We start from the raw sequence: 16,392 nt of genomic DNA, 5'->3' as shown, positions 1-16,392 counted from the left end.
CACATTAAATAACTTTATTTTCTTGTTTTTTGATGTGAAGAACTTGGTAGAGGAAAGAAATTTCAGATGCAGAAAAGGAAGAGTATTTCTGGAATGATAGGCATGAGTAGATAACAGTTGTGATGGTTAATACTGTCACTTTGATTAGATTGAAGGATGCAAAGTATTGTTCCAGGATGTGTCTGTGAGCATGTCACCAAAGGAGGTTAACAGTTGAGTCAGTGAACTGGGAGTTGCAGACCCACCCTCAGTCTGGGTGGGCACCCTCTAATCAGCTGCCAGCACAGCTAGGATAAAAGCAGGCAGAGGAACATGGAAGGGCTAGACTGGCTAAGTCTTCTGGCCTCCATCTTTCTCCCATGCTGGATGTTTCCTGCCCTCAAACATCAAACTCCAAGTTCTTTCAGCTTTTGGACTCTTGGACCTACACCAGTGGTTTGCGAGGGGCTCTCGGACCTTGGGCCACAGACTAAAGGCTGCGCTGTTGGCTTCCCTACTTTTGAGATTTTGAGACTTGGACTGGCTTCCTTTCTCTTCAGCTTGCAGATGGCCTGTCGTGGGACTTCACCTTGTGATTGTGTGAGTCAATACTCTTTAATAACTCCTTTTATATATACGTTTATCCTATTAGTCCTGTCCCTCTAGAGAATCCTGACCAATACAACAAGAGGCAGGCCTTAGTCATAGTAAGAGGGGTGGACATTATTTAGAAGCAAAGAAAGTTCACCCATATGGAAAGGAGAGGTAACAATGTAGAAGGTGAGCAGATGTAGCAACTGGAGATTTTGAAGTTCTTGTCAAATTACCACTTTTTTTAACAAGTGAAATAGAAAACAAAGTCATCAGCAAAGAGTGAAAATGGGAAGGAGAGAAAATAAACATGAACTGTTACTCTGGGAAAGGATGAGAGTGAATGGAGCAGGGAATATTATTTTTTTCTGGGAAATAATGAAGACGTGAGCTTTGTGATCATGAATTTCAGTTGAGACAAATCAACCTGATTCCCTCTTACTCTATTTTAAATTTTAGTTTTATTTATTAAAAAATCTGAACATAATATCCATAATTATAGTATTATACAGAAGAGTGTCACTGCCCTAGAATTCCTCTGTGCTCCACCTGCTCATCCCTCTGTCCCCCATAACTCCTGGCAACCACTGATTTTTTTTAACTGTCTCCATACTTTTGCCTTTCCCAGAATGTCATGTAGCTGGAGTCACACAGTATGTAGCATTTTCTGATTGGCTTCACTCAGTTAAAAACATGTAATTGAGATTCCTTTATTTCTTTGTATGGCTTGATAGGTCATTACTTTTTAATGCTGAATAGTATTTCATTATTTGGATATATTACACTTTATCCATTTGCTTAATTAAGGATACGTTGGTTACTCCCAAGTTTGGCAATTATTAATTAAGCTGCTATAAACATTCTTGTGCAGGTTTTTGTGTGGACGTGCTGTCACGTTCTTTATGTAAATACTAAGGAGCATGATTGCTAGATTATATGATAAGAATTGCTTGGTGTCGTAAAAAGCTGATGAACTGTCTTCCTAAGCAGTGTAGCATTTGCATTCCTACCAGCATCACCAGCATTTGGTGCTGTCTGCCTTTCATATTCATCAGGCTCCATCTTCATAATTTTTCTGCATTTAAACTTTTAAAATAAAAGTCGTCATTTCATCCTCTGCTTCATTTCTTAAACATCCTTTAATGAGTACCTTAAAGTCAGAAATCTCCAGAAAATGAAAGTGTCAACTATATATTGAGAGCTAAAGACTGCAGAGCAAAGGAGTGATACTAAATTGGTGATGATTTAAAACCTCAGTTGAAAAATTCTTATAGCTAAAGAAGAGGTATGATATTTTCATATATATTTCCTTATCTTTCACATGTGTAAACTTAAGATAGTCTGCAGTATTGTATTCTCGGGAAAATCGGAGCTCTTCAAAAAATTGTTTATAATGTTTAGAAATTTAGACTTAACATTTTCATGGTAATTAGACTAGAGTAGACTTAGCTAAACAGAGCCATTTATTAGCCTGTTGTACATACTGCTTTAGACAGATATATTAGATAATAAAGTACTGAAGGAAAATAAAATTGTAAAACTACTTTGAGGAAGTATCCAAGAAAATAAGATAATTGTGGCATTTCTACTACCTACACTCAATTTAGAATAATAATAGGGTGATAAACATCACTGGTAGGTAAACTCACTGTGATAAGAAGCATAAAAGTATAGGTAGCAAATTTCAGTGACGAATATTAACATTCATTAATGAGCTCATACAATCAAATGCTTAAAACCAAAGTACTTCAGTATCTCAGAGTTTTAAAGGATTTTTGTGTGTGTGTTTTGTTTTGCTTTGTTTCTTGCCAGCAGCCTTCTGCTTATTAATATAACAGAGGCCAGTGAAAATTCATATGAATAATTTTGTAAACAGACATTTTGTAGAGCTAAATATCAATGTTTGTAATTTATTATTGTAAATTATTCACCAAAATGAAAATCTAAAAAAGGGTGATTTGAAAGGAAGGAAATATTAAGGGAAGTAATATAAGCATTTACCTAAGTCATAAATTAGATGAAAAATATTCGCAACCAGTAGGAGTTCCTCAGACATTTCCCAACAGGAACAAAATGGGTATACAGTGTGGATAGTAAGAATGGTTACCGCCTGCTTGTGTACCTTTTGGAAAGCACGATAGGGGGAATGTAGTACTTCGGGAATGTAGTACGATACGGGAATGTAGTACTTCGGTTTAGAGCATATGAATGTCTTTCTCTTTCTAAAAGTGCATAGAGGAGTTTGGGAACTGATTTTCCAAGACAATCAAGCACAAAGCAAAAAGTATGTATGTAGAAGTCACAGTACTGGATTTTCGTTCTTATTTCATCATTTAACTGTACAAGACTCCAGCAGCTAACTGAACGTGTCCAACTTCATCCTCTCATCTGAAAGTATGAATATTCATAACTATTTCATCAAGTTGTAAGAATCAGTGTATTAGCATACATAATGGGACTTGGGCAGGGTTTGAAATATAGAAAATGCTCAATAAATGAGACATACTATCTTATTAAACTCTGACTGACTATCGGCCATAGATGAGTGGATGTTCTCTCAAGGGTTAGAGAGAGAAATTCTGCATCATTGTGGGCTTTTAAAAATTATTAGCTCACTTAAATTAATAAGTTGTTTAAATTTTATTTTAATAAACTATATACATATATACACATATGTATGTGTGTATATGTATACATACACACACACACACACACATATATATGTATATTATCCAGGGCTCTCCAAAGAAATAGAATCAATAGGACACACAGAAATACGTAAGGAGAGACGCATGATGGGAATCAGCTCACATTTATTATTGTGGAGGCCCACAAGTCCAACGTTCTGCTGTCTGTGAGCTGGAGAATCCATCCTCTGCTTTTTGTTCTATTGGGGCAGCCCCTAATGAATTGAATGGTGCCCACCAACAGTGGTGAGAGTGGACCTCTTTTTCTCCTGATTGTTTACTACAGGTTCAAATGCTAATACGGAAACATCTTCACAGACACTCCCAGAAAGAGTGTTTCCCCAGCTGTCTGGGCATTCCTTAACCCAGTCAAGTTGGCACATGAAATTAACCCTCAGGCCAGCACAGAGGCTCACACCTGAAATTCCAACACTTTGGAAGGCTAAGGTAGACGACTTACTTGTGGCCAGGAGCAAAGAATAGCCAGGGCAACATGATGAGACGCTGTCTCTACCAAAAAGAAAAAACACACACACACAGCCGTGCATGGTGGTACACACCTGTAGTCCCATCTACTCAGGAGGATGACGTGGGAGGATATCTTGAGTTCAGGAGTTTGAGGTGACAGTGAGCTGTGATGACACCACTGCACTCCAGCCTGGGTGACATAGAGAGATTCTCTCTGAATTTAAAAAAATTAAACATGATATAATTCAACATAATATGTTGAATAATGTATATTCAACATTGTACCATTTAAACTATGCTTGTTGTGCATGTATCACCTCTCGGAAGCTTTCCATGTTAATTCCTTAATTTTAAATTATTTCCTATTATTTTATTCCCTAGCTGTAAGATCCTCCTTATATGATTATGAAAGATTTGGATAGAAATTTGGTTTAATCTCCAACAATTTATAGCACAAATTTGTCTTGTAAATAAAATCCAACCAGTAAAGACATAAAACAAGTTAAAATATTAGCTTTATTGTAAACTGAAAATGAAAATTTAATCAGTAATATTTTGAATCATGTGCATTTTATTTTCTTTTAGTAACAATCCCTGGAATTAAAAAGAATCATGCATGGATATGTCAGTTTAAATGACAAAAAAAGGGACATTTGTTAAAACCCCTTTTATATTTAATAATGTCTGTTACTATGATATAAAAAACTATGTTTACAGTTACTTGTTAGTTTCTTTAATTGTATCCTGGCAGAAATCCCACAATTCTTTTATCATGAATTGGATAACATAGCACTTATAGAAGGTGATAATATTTAGACATTGAAAGATACACGGGCTCCTCTCCCTCTCCCTCTCCTCTCCCTCTCCCTCTCCCTCTCCCTCCTCTCCCTCTCCCTCCTCTCCCTCTCCCTCCTCTCCCTCCTCTCCCTCGTCTCCGTCTCCCTCCTCTTCCTCCTCTCCCTCGTCTCCCTCTCCCTCTCCCTCTCCCCTTTCGGTCTCCCTCTCCTCCTTTTTTCGGTCTCCCTCTGTTGCCGAAGCTGGACTGTGCTGCCGTGATCTCGGCTCGCTGCAACCTCCCTGCCTCGGGCTCCTGTGACTCTCCTGCCTTGGCCTGCCGGGTGCCTGGGATTGCAGGCGCGCGCCGCCACGCCTGAATGGTTTTTGTGTTTTTGGTGGAGACAGGGTTTCGCCGTGTTGACCGGGCTGGTCTCCAGCTCCTGGCTTCGAGTGATCTGCCTGCCTCGGCCTCCCGAGGTGCTGGGATTGCAGACGGAGTCTCGCTTACTCAACGCTCAATGGTGCTCAGGCTGGAGGGCAGTGGCGTGATCTCGGCTCGCTACAACCTCCACCTACCAGCCTCCTGCCTTGGCCTCTTAAACTGCTAAGATTACAGCCTCTGCCCCGCCGCCACCCCATCTAGGAAGTGAGGAGCGTCTCTGCCAGGCCGCCCATCGTCTGGGATGCGAGGAGCCCCTCTGCCCAGCCACCCCATCTGGGAAGTGAGGAGCGCCTCTGCCCGGCCGCCATCCCATATAGGAAGTGAGGAACGTCTCTGCCCGGCCGCCCATCGTCTGGGATGTGAGGAGCGCCTCTGCCCGGCTGCCCCGTCTGGGAAGCGAGGAACGCCTCTGCCCGGCCGCCCCGTCTGGGAGGTGAGGAGTGCCTCTGCCTGGCCGCCACCCCATCTGGGAGGAAGTGAGGAGCGCCTCTGCCCGGCTGCCCCATCTGGGAAGTGAGGAGCGCCTCTGCCCGGCCGCCCCGTCTGGGAGGTGAGGAGTGCCTCTGCCCGGCTGCCACCCCGTCTGGGAGGAAGTGAGGAGCACCTCTGCCCGGCCGCCCCGTCTGGGAGGTGAGGAGCGCCTCTGCCTGGCTGCCCTGTCTGGGAGATGAGGAGCACCTCTGCCCGGCCGCCCTGTCTGGGAGATGAGGAGTGCCTCTGCCTGGCCGCCACCCTGTCTGGGAGGAAGTGAGGAGCGCCTCTGCCCGGCTGCCCCATCTGGGAAGGGAGGAGCGCCTCTGCCCGGCCGCCACCCCATATGGGAAGTGAGGAGCGCCTCTGCCTGGCCACCCTGTCTGGGAGGTGAGGAGCACCTCTGCCCAGCCGCCCCGTCTGGGAGGTGAGGAGTGCCTCTGCCCGGCCGCCACCTCGTCTGGGAGGAAGTGAGGAGCACCTCTGCCCGGCCGCCCCGTCTGGGAGGTGAGGCGCGCCTCTGCTTGGCCGCCACCCCGTCTGGGAGGAAGTGAGGAGCGCCTCTGCCCGGCTGCCCCATCTGGGAAGTGAGGAGCGCCTCTGCCCGGCCACCCCGTCTGGGAAGTGAGGAGTGCCTCTGCCTGGCCGCCATCCCGTCTGGGAGGAAGTGAGGAGCGCCTCTGCCTGGCTGCCCCATCTGGGAAGTGAGGAGCGCCTCTGCCTGGCCACCCCGTCTGGGAGGTGAGGAGCGCCTCTGCCTGGCCGCCCAGTGTGGGAAGTGAGGAGCACCTCTGCCCGGCCGCCCTGTCTGGGAGGTGAGGAGCGCCTCTGCCTGGCCGCCACCCCGTCTGGGAGGAAGTGAGGAGCGTCTCTGCCCGGCCGCCCCGTCTGGGAAGTGAGGAGCGCCTCTGCCCGGCCGCCCGGTCTGGGAAGTGAGGAGCGCCTCTGCCCGGCCGCCCCCTCTGGGAAGTGAGGAGCGCCTCTGCCCGGCCGCCCCGTCTGGGAGGTGAGGAGCGTCTCTGCCTGGCTGCCACCCGGCTGGGAGGAAGTGAGGAGCGCCTCTGCCCGGCCGCCCCATCTGGGAGGTGAGGAGCGTCTCTGCCCGGCCGCCCCGTCTGGGAAGCGAGGAGCGCCTCTGCCCGGCCACCCTGTCTGGGAGGTGAGGAGCGCCTCTGCCCGGCCGCCCTGTCTGGGAGGTGTACCCAACAGCTCCGAAGAGACAGCGACCATCGGGAGCGGGCCATGAGGACGATGACGGTTTTGTTGAAAAGAAGAGGGGGAAGTGTGGGGAAAGGATGGAGAGATCAGATTGTTGCTGTGTCTGTGTAGAAAGAGGTAGGCATAGGAGACTCCATTTTGTTCTGACTAGGAGAAGTTCTTCTGCCTTGGGATGCTGTTGATCTATGGCCTTTCCCCCAGCCCCGTGCTCTCTGAAGCATGTGCTGTGTCAACTCAGGGTTAAATGGATTAAGGGCGGTGCAACATGTGCTTTGTTAAACAGATGGTTGAAGGCAGCATGCTCTTTAAGAGTCATCACCACTCCCTAATCTCAAGTACCCAGGGGCACAAACACTGCAGAAGGCCGCAGGGACTTCTGCCTAGAAAACCAGAGACCTTTGTTCATGTGTTTATCTCCTGACCTTCTCTCCACTATTATCCTATGACCCTGCCATATCCACCTCTCCGAGAAACACCCAAGAATGATCAATAAATACTAAAAAAAAAAAAAAAAGATACACGGAATAAAAAAGCAAAAAAACTATACATCTTTATTAGACTCATTACAACATAATTCTTTTGCTTTTGAATACTATCGTATTAAATATTAAACTTTTCAGTTTGTGTTATAATGTTTAGAGCTGTATCAGAACCTACTTGTATGGTTTGAAATACTCAATTTTGTAAAACAATAACAAAATAACTCATTGAATAAATCCCAGTTTGATGGTAGATTAGACAGAGGAAAAATATGTATCTGTATACTTCATTCTTCTGGCATTCAGTATAGACTTTTGGCTGCTTCAACTGTAAAGACATCCAAAGAATGGCTTTCATGACAGCAGATTCGGTCTTTTCACATCTAACTCACACGTTTTTGAAATAATGCACTTGCAAGATTAAAGCTGTCTGTGACTTAAAAAAAAATCCAGTATGTCTTTGGTGGTTAAAATCATTTGGATGTAATAAAATGTTTTATCAAGGACAATTAATTGCCAAAATCTAACAGTAAATATGTATTTTAATTTCTGAATATATTTTCAAAGTTCTTTGGAGGATAATTTTTGCAATATGTGATTTAGAAAAGTCATTTAAAAAACATTTTAATGGACATGTTTTAATTTTTATAAAGGGCTACCTAGTATAATTTATCTTTTTTATTTTTTAAATTAATTCATAGAGCTCTCTATAAAGTAAAACCATGACTAAACATTGAGGAAAAATTTTGATGACTATTGCTGCAAAATGGACTTCTGATATTAATCAAATAGGTTTAAAAACTAATTTCTAGCATCAGTTTCTCTGTGAACATACGAGCTTCTGTGTGTGGTCTTGTGTGTGTGTATGTTTCTGGAGATTTAGAATTACATAGACCAAAACTGCATCTTAATCATCTACATGATTTTTTTAGTTTTTTAAAAATGATTCAGAAGTTTGGATGTTTGCATATACAGGAGGTAGATTTGGTATGATCATGCAAATCAAAAGGATTTTATTTTTCATGTGTTTAGCAGAGTATCATTAGTACTTAGTTTTGAGTGCAAAAATTGGTTTGTTTATTTAGAGAATGTTCAATTGTGTTGTTGCAAGTCACTTTTCCAGGTTGCAGGCAGCCCGTTATGAATAGAAAGATTCTATTCCTTACAACAAGGGACTTCTTATTTTCTCTGTAACTTTCCCCAATGCCCTCCTCCCCAGGAAGGACTTACTCAAAATTTGGCAATGAAAACCTGTACCAATGGGAGATTACTTAAAGATACTATTTTTCACAGAAGCTATTTTTACTTCTGTTGAAATATAAAAAGATCAGTCAGTTCTATTCATTTGTGAATTTTCACTAAATATTTTCACTCAAACCTATGTAGTTAACAATGCTGGATTAAAATTGATACTATTTTATTTTTTGGTAGAAACACTAGGCCCCATTGTTGAAAGCTCCTCTCCACTGGCTGAAGTGAGTTTTATGGAATTAAAAGGGTCAGTGCCCCACCCCTCTTATTTTTCTCTTTTTTTAACTTTCAGAAGCCAGGTAATAAAGGCTAGCATTTCGAAAGTTACCATGCATGCCCAGGAGAAGTCACAGGTTCGGAAGTGACTTCAGAAAACATTAAGTTTACACCTCTGACTAATCCACTAAAAGACATAAGAATAAAAAATAACAAAAATGAAAACAGAATCAGTAAGCCCTGAGGAAGCAGGGAATCAATTTCCGGAGTTTCATATTGTTACTTTCAAGTGTTCAATGTTCAAGAAAGATCTCAAGGGATGCAAAGAAACAAATAAATGGCCTATTCAAAAGTACAAATAAACTATTCTTGAAAACGTTCTGATAGGAGATTCACTACACAAAGATTTTAAAACAATTGTTTTAAAGATGCTCAGAGAAGTAAAGACGGAGAAAATCAAGAAAGCAATGTATAAACAAAATAAAATGATAGAATCCTAAAAATACAAAAAAAGTATTTTGAAGCTAAAAAGTACAGTAACTGGAATAAAAATATTAGAAGATTTTAAAAGCAGACCTGAGTAGGCAGAATAAAGAATCAGCAAACTAGAAGAGAGGACAATGAAAATTATTGAGTCTGAGGAATAGAAGAAAGTTGGAGGATAAGTGAACAAAATTTGATCGATTTGTGGGAAACCACAAAGCAGAGCAATATATGCATTGTGAGAGTCCCAGATGAAGATGATAGAAGAGGACAGAAAGAATATTTAAAGAAATCATGACCCCAGATTTTCAAATTTATTGAAAATTATGATTATAAAGATCCAAGGAGCTCAGTAGCTCCAAGTATGATAAACTAAAATATTCTCACATCAAGACATATTCTGACAAAACGTTTGAAAGACAGAGAGAATATTCAAAGCCAGAAAACAAGTGACTCTTCATATACAAAGAACTCCTGACCTCAGGTGATCCTCCCGCCTTAGCCTCCCAAAGTGCTGGGACTACAGTCATGAGCAGAAAGTGATATCTTTAACACATGGAATGATCCAAACTTGTTTCATGATAATTTTTCCAACCATGTACTGAGATATCATCACAAGAAAATTCAGTGTTGATGTTTTAGCATGCAATGATAAATCTTTCTCCATATTGCATGGACCCTCTTCCTTTAAACTGATCTCAAAGGGCAGAATGTAAAGTCCTATTTAACTGGGAGAAGGAATATATCAGTATTTAAATGTTCTTCCTATATACACGTTACCTAATTTTTATTATTTATTTATTTTGAAACAGAGTTTCTCTCTGTTGCCCAGGCTAGAGTGCAGTGACGTGATCTTGGCTCACTGAAACATTCATCTCCCTGGTTCAAGGGATTCTCCTGCCTCAGCCTCTTGAGTAGTTGGGACTACAAGTGCGTGCTGCCACCCCCGGCTCATTTTTATATTTTTAGTAGAGATGGGGTTTCACCATGTTGGCCAGGCTGGTTTCAAACTCCTCACCTCAAGTGATCCGCTCGGCTTCCCAAAGTGCTGGGATTACAGGCATGGGGCCCCGTGCCTGGCATACATGCAAACCTTATTCTATACAAATGTGTTTGTGTACGTGTAATAGTTTAAAAACTAACATGGTATCTATAAATAACTGTATAAAATGTTTAGTTTTCATTGTAAAAAACAAAAGACATGATACTACTGATGCCAAATAATCCCTAAAGAGAATCTAGCAAAGATGACTCACTCTAAACCACAAAAGTTGCCCCCGTCTTCTTCAGTTTTTCAAGAACTGCAAGACCCAGTTAGTGTTAACTGATGGGGAGGTGGTAATCAAAGAGTCTTTATGAAATATAAATAGTATTTTACATTTCATGGGTCTTGGTAATTCTGAATGATACCTAGGGGAAATGCTCATTTAAAATAACTAACTGGGTCAGTGGACATTAAAGAGATCATTTGCAATGAATTAAAATCTATAATAAAATTCACACCTGTTCCCATGCTAATAAGTATGTTCTCATGCTAAATATATTACAGTGTTTTATGAAGTACTCTCTTTATGTAATATCATAAAATAGATAAAATTATGTTTTACAAAGATAAAATAGTTCAAAATTGTAACTATTTTCAAAATTGTTTTTTATGTATAAATAATTTTAAAAAAGCTCTTTCTCCTCCGTCTGCTATTGCATTTGGGTTAAACTAAAGTTCTTTAATTTTATTATCACATATACATGTTAAAATATCATTAATGTTAATCATCAACCCTAGAATAAAAATTAGACAAAAAAGTACATACAACATGAAAAAAGTGAATTCAAACATCAACAAATGTTTCTACCTAAAAAATACCAATTTTGATTCAGTATTGTCAACTACATATAGCAAAAACATTTGGTGAAAATTCACAAATGAATAGAACTGAGTGATCTTATTATATTTCAACAGAAGTAAAAACAGCTTCTATGAAAAATGACATCTTTAAGTAAACTCCCATTGGTACTGGTTTTCATTGCCAAATTTTTAGTAAGTCATTCTGGGGGAGAAGGGGATTGGAGAAAGTTACAGAGGAAATAAGAAGTTCCATGTTGTAAGGAATAGAATCTTTCTATTCATAACGGGCTGCCTGCAACCTGGAAGAGTGACTTGCGAAAACACAATTGAACATTCTCTAAATAAACCAATTTGTGCACTAAAAATTGAAATACTAAAGGTACTCTGCTAAACACAGGAAAAGGATAAAATCCTTTTGATTTGCATGATCATACCAAATCTACCTCCTGTATATGCAAACATCCAAACTTCTGAATCGTTTTTAAAAATCTTAAAAATTCATGTAAAGGATTAAGATACAGTTTCAGTTTATGTACTTCTAAATCTACAGAAACATACATACACATGAACACACACGTAAGCTTCTGTGTTCACATAGAAAGTGATGCTAGAAAGTTCTTAAACCTATTTGATTAATATCAGAAGTACATTTTTCAGCAATAGTCATGATTATTTTTCAATGTTTAGTCACAGTTTTACTTTATAGAGAACTCGGTGAATTAATTACAAGAATATAGGAGATGGCCGGTCATGGTGGCTCACACCTGTAATCCCAGCATTTTGGGGGAGGCCAAGGCGGGCCGATAGCTGAGATCGGGAGTTTGAGACCAGCCTGACCAACATGTAGAAACCCTGTCTCTACTAAAAATAGAAAGTTAACTGGGCATGGTGGCCCATGCCTGTGATCCCAGCTACTCGGGAGGCTGAGGCAGGAGAATCACTTGAACCTGGGAGGCGGAGGTTGCGGTGAGCTGAGATGGTGCCATTGCACTTCAGCCTGGGCAACAAGAGTGAAATCCCATCTCAAAAAAAAAATAAAATAAATTATACTAGGTAGCCCTTTATAAAAAATAAAATATATCTGTCCATTAAAATGTTTTATAAAGACTTTTCTAAATTACATATTGCAGAAATTATCTTCCAAAGGAGTTTTAAACTATATTCAGAAACTAAAATATCTACATTTACTGTTAGATTTTGATTCACGCTGAAAATCATTTACTCGTCCTTGACACACAACCTTTTATTACATCCAAATGATTTTAGCCACCAAAGACATACAGGGTTTTTTTTTAAAGTCACAGACAGCTTTAATCTTGGAAGTGCATCATTCCAAAATGTGTGAGTTAAATTTGAAAAGGTCAAATCTGCTGTAATGAAAGCCATTCTTTGGATGTCTTTATAGTTGAAGCAGTCAAAAGTTTATACTGAAAGCCAGAAGAATTCAGTATACAGATAACATAGTTTCCTGTCCAATGTAGCATCATACTGGTTCAATGAGTTATTTTGCTGTTGTTTTACAAAATGGAACATTTCAAACCATACAAGTAGATTCTGACACAGCTGTAAATATAACACAAACTGAAAAGTTTAATATTCAATATAGTATTAAAAAACAAAAAAATTATATCTCAACGAGTCTAATAAAATGTGTAGCTTTATTTGCTTTTTTATTCCATGAGTATTTCAATGTCTAAATATCACTTTCTATAAGTGGTGTGTTTTCCAATTCATGGTAAAAGAATTGTGGAATTACTGCCAGAATACAATTAAAGCAACCACTAAGTTATTGTAGACATAATTTTTTGTAATTTTTAAGTAGCAGCAAACATTATTAAATATAAAAAGGGTTTTAACAAGTGTCCCTTCTCTTGTCATTTAAACAACTGACATATCCATGCATGATTCTTTTTAATTTTAGGGATTGTTATTAAAACAAAAGAAAATGCACATGATTCAAAATGTACTAAGATTAAATTTTCATTGTTGGTTCACAATAAAGCTAATATTTTAACTTGTTTTATGTCTTTAGTGGTTAGATTTTATTAATAAGACAAATTTGTGCTGTAAGTTGTTGGAGATGAAACCAAATTTCCATCCAAATCTTTCAGCATCTTACAATGAGGGTCTTACAGCTGGAGGATAATCAGAAATAATTCCAAATTAAGGAATTATATGACAAGGTTCATACAGGTGATATATACACAACAAGCATTATATTAGTTCAAATGATACAATGTTGAATATACATATTGTCATGGTTATTTTTTTTCTAATTCAGACCGAGTCTGTGTCACCCAGGCTGGAGTGCAGTGGTGTCATCGTAGCTCACTGTGACCTCAGACTCCTGAACTATCTGTGGTACTTACTATCCACACTGTATACCCATTTTGTTCCTGTTGGGAAATGTCTGAGGAACTCCTACTGGTTGCAAATATTTTTCGTCTAATTTATGACTTAGGTAAACTCTACTTGTTCTACTTTCCTTAATAATTCCTTTCAAATTCACCGTTTTTTATTTTTGTGAATAATTTACAGTAAGAAATTATAAACATTAATTAACTATAAAATGTCTTTTGCTTTTGTTTTAATAAGTGAAGGCTGCTGGCAAGAAACAAAACAAAATGCACACACACAAAAAAAAAACCTTTAAAACAACCTTCAAGATACCCAAGTACTTTGGTTTTAAGCATTTGATTGAGCTCATTAAAGAATGTTAATATTTTTTACTGAAATTTGCTTACCTATATTTTTACGCTTCTTATCACTGAGTTGTTTTGCATACCAGTGAGTTTTATTACCCTATTAGTATTCTAAATTGAGTGTGGTTAATAGAAATCCCGTAATTATTTTTATTAGATACCTCCTCAAAGTAGTTTTACATTGTTTTATTCTCCTTTCATAGTTTATGATATAATAAATGTGTCTAAATATGTACAATAGGCTAATAAATGGTTCTGTTTAGCTAAGTCTAGTCTGTATCATGAAAATGTTACGTCTAAATTTCTAAACATTACAAACAATTTTTTGAAGAGTTCTGAGTTTCCTAAGAATACAGTACTCCAGACTATCTGAACTTAACATGTAAAAGAGAAGGAAATATATATGAAAATATCATAATAATTCTTTAGCTATTAGAATTTTTCAGCTGAGGTTTTTATATTGTCACCAATTTAGTGTCACTCCTTTGCAACCTTCAGCTCTCAATGTATAGTTAACGGTTTTATTTTCTGGAGATTTTTAGACTTTAAAGAACTCATTCAAGATTGTTGAATAAACAAAGCAGGGGGTGAATTGAAGACTTTCATTTTAAAAGTAAGTGCAGAAAAATTATGAAGATGAAGGCTGATGAATATGAAAAGCAGACAGCACCAAATGCTGGTGAAGCTTGTAGGAATGCAAATGCTACACCGCTTAGGAAGACAGTTCGTCAGCTTTTTACAAAACTAAGCAAATTCTTATAATCTAGCAATCATGCTCCTTAGTATTTACACAAAGAAATTGAAAACATGTCCATACAAAAACCTGCACAAGAATGTTTATAGCAGCTTTTTTTTTCTTTTTTTTATTATTATTATACTTTAAGTTTTAGGGTACATGTGCACAATGTGCAGGTTTGTTACGTATGTATACTTGTGCCATGCTGGTGTGCTGCACCCATTAACTCGTCATTTAGCATTAGGTATATCTCCTAATGCTATCCCTCCCCCCTTCCCCCACCCCACAACAGTCCCCAGAGTGTGATGTTCCCCTTCCTGTGTCCATGTGTTCTCATTGTTCAATTCCCACCTATGAGTGAGAATATGCGGTGTTTGGTTTTTTGTTCTTGCGATAGTTTACTGAGAATGATGATTTCCAGTTTCATCCATGTCCCTACAAAAGACATGAACTCATCATTTTTTATGGCTGCATAGTATTCCATGGTGTATATGTGCCACATTTTCTTAATCCAGTCTGTCACTGTTGGACATTTGGGTTGGTTCCAAGTCTTTGCTATTGTGAATAGTGCCACAATAAACATATGTGTGCATGTGTCTTTATAGCAGCATGATTTATAGTCCTTTGGGTATATACCCAGTAATGGGATGGCTGGGTCAAATGGTATTTCTAGTTCTAGATCCCTGAGGAATTGCCACACTGACTTCCACAAGGGTTGAACTAGTTGACAGTCCCACCAACAGTGTAAAAGTGTTCCTATTTCTCCACATCTTCTGCAGCACCTGTTGTTTCCTGACTTTTTAATGATTGCCATTCTAACTGGTGTGAGATAGTATCTCACTGTGATTTTGATTTGCATTTCTCTGATGGCCAGTAATGATGAGCATTTTTTCATGTGTCTTTTGGCTGCATAAATGTCTTCTTTTGAGAAGTGTCTGTCTGTTCATATCCTTTGCCCACTTTTTGATGGGGTTGTTTGTTTTTTCTTGTAAATTTGTTTGAGTTCATTGTATATTCTGGATATTAGCCCTTTGTCATAGTAATTGCCAAACTTGGAAGTAACCAAGGTGTCCTTCGTTAGGTAAATGGATAAATTGTAATACATCCAAATAATGAAATATTTTTCAGCATTAAAAAGAAATGACCTCTCAAGCCATAAAAAGACATAAAGGAAACTCAAATACATGTTTCTGAGTGAAGCCAATCAGAAAATGCTACATACTGCATGACTCCAGCAACAGAACCTTCTTGGAAACGCAAAAGTATGGAGACAGTTAAAAAAAAAATCAGTGTTTTCCAGGAGTTATGGGGGACAAAGGAATGAGCAGGTGGGAGCACAGAGGAATTTTAGGGCAGTGAAACTCTTCTGTGTGATACTATAATTACGGATATTATGTTCAGATTTTTAAATAAAATTGAAATTTAAAATGCAGTAACTAAGAGGGAATCAGGTTGATTTGTTTCAACTGCAATTCATGATCACAAAGCTCATGTCTTTTTATTTCTCAGAAAAAAATTTTCCTGCTCCATTCACTCTCTTCACTCTCATCCTTTCCCAGAGTAACAGTTCATATTTATTTTCTCTCCTTCCCATTTTCACTCTTTGCTGATGACTTTGTTTTCTCTTTCACTTGTAAAACAAAAAAAAAGTGGTAATTTGACAAAAACTTCAAAATCTCCAGTTGCTACATCTGCTCACCTTCATAATATCCATACCTGCATTCTGTTATCTCTTCTTTTCATATGGGTGAACGGTCTTTGCTTCTAAATAATGTCCATCCCTTACTGTAACTAGATTCTGTGTCCTGTTGTATTAGTCAGGATTCTCTAGAGGGACAGGACTAATAGGATAAATGTATATATAAAATGAGCTATTTAAGAGTATTGACTCGCACAATCACAAGATGAAGTTCCACGATAGGCTGTCTGCAAGCTGAGGAGCAAGAAAGCCAATCTGAGTCCCCAAATCCGAAAAGTAGGGAAGTCAACAGTGCAGCCTTCAGTCTGTGGCCGAAGGGCCTGAGAGCCCCTGGCAAACCCCGGGTG

The sequence above is a fragment of the Pongo abelii genome, chromosome 17 (genome assembly GCF_028885655.2).
Source record: "Pongo abelii isolate AG06213 chromosome 17, NHGRI_mPonAbe1-v2.0_pri, whole genome shotgun sequence".
NCBI lineage: Eukaryota > Metazoa > Chordata > Mammalia > Primates > Hominidae > Pongo > Pongo abelii.
The sequence above is the reverse complement of the archived record's forward strand: the minus strand, read 5'-3'. Positions refer to the sequence as shown.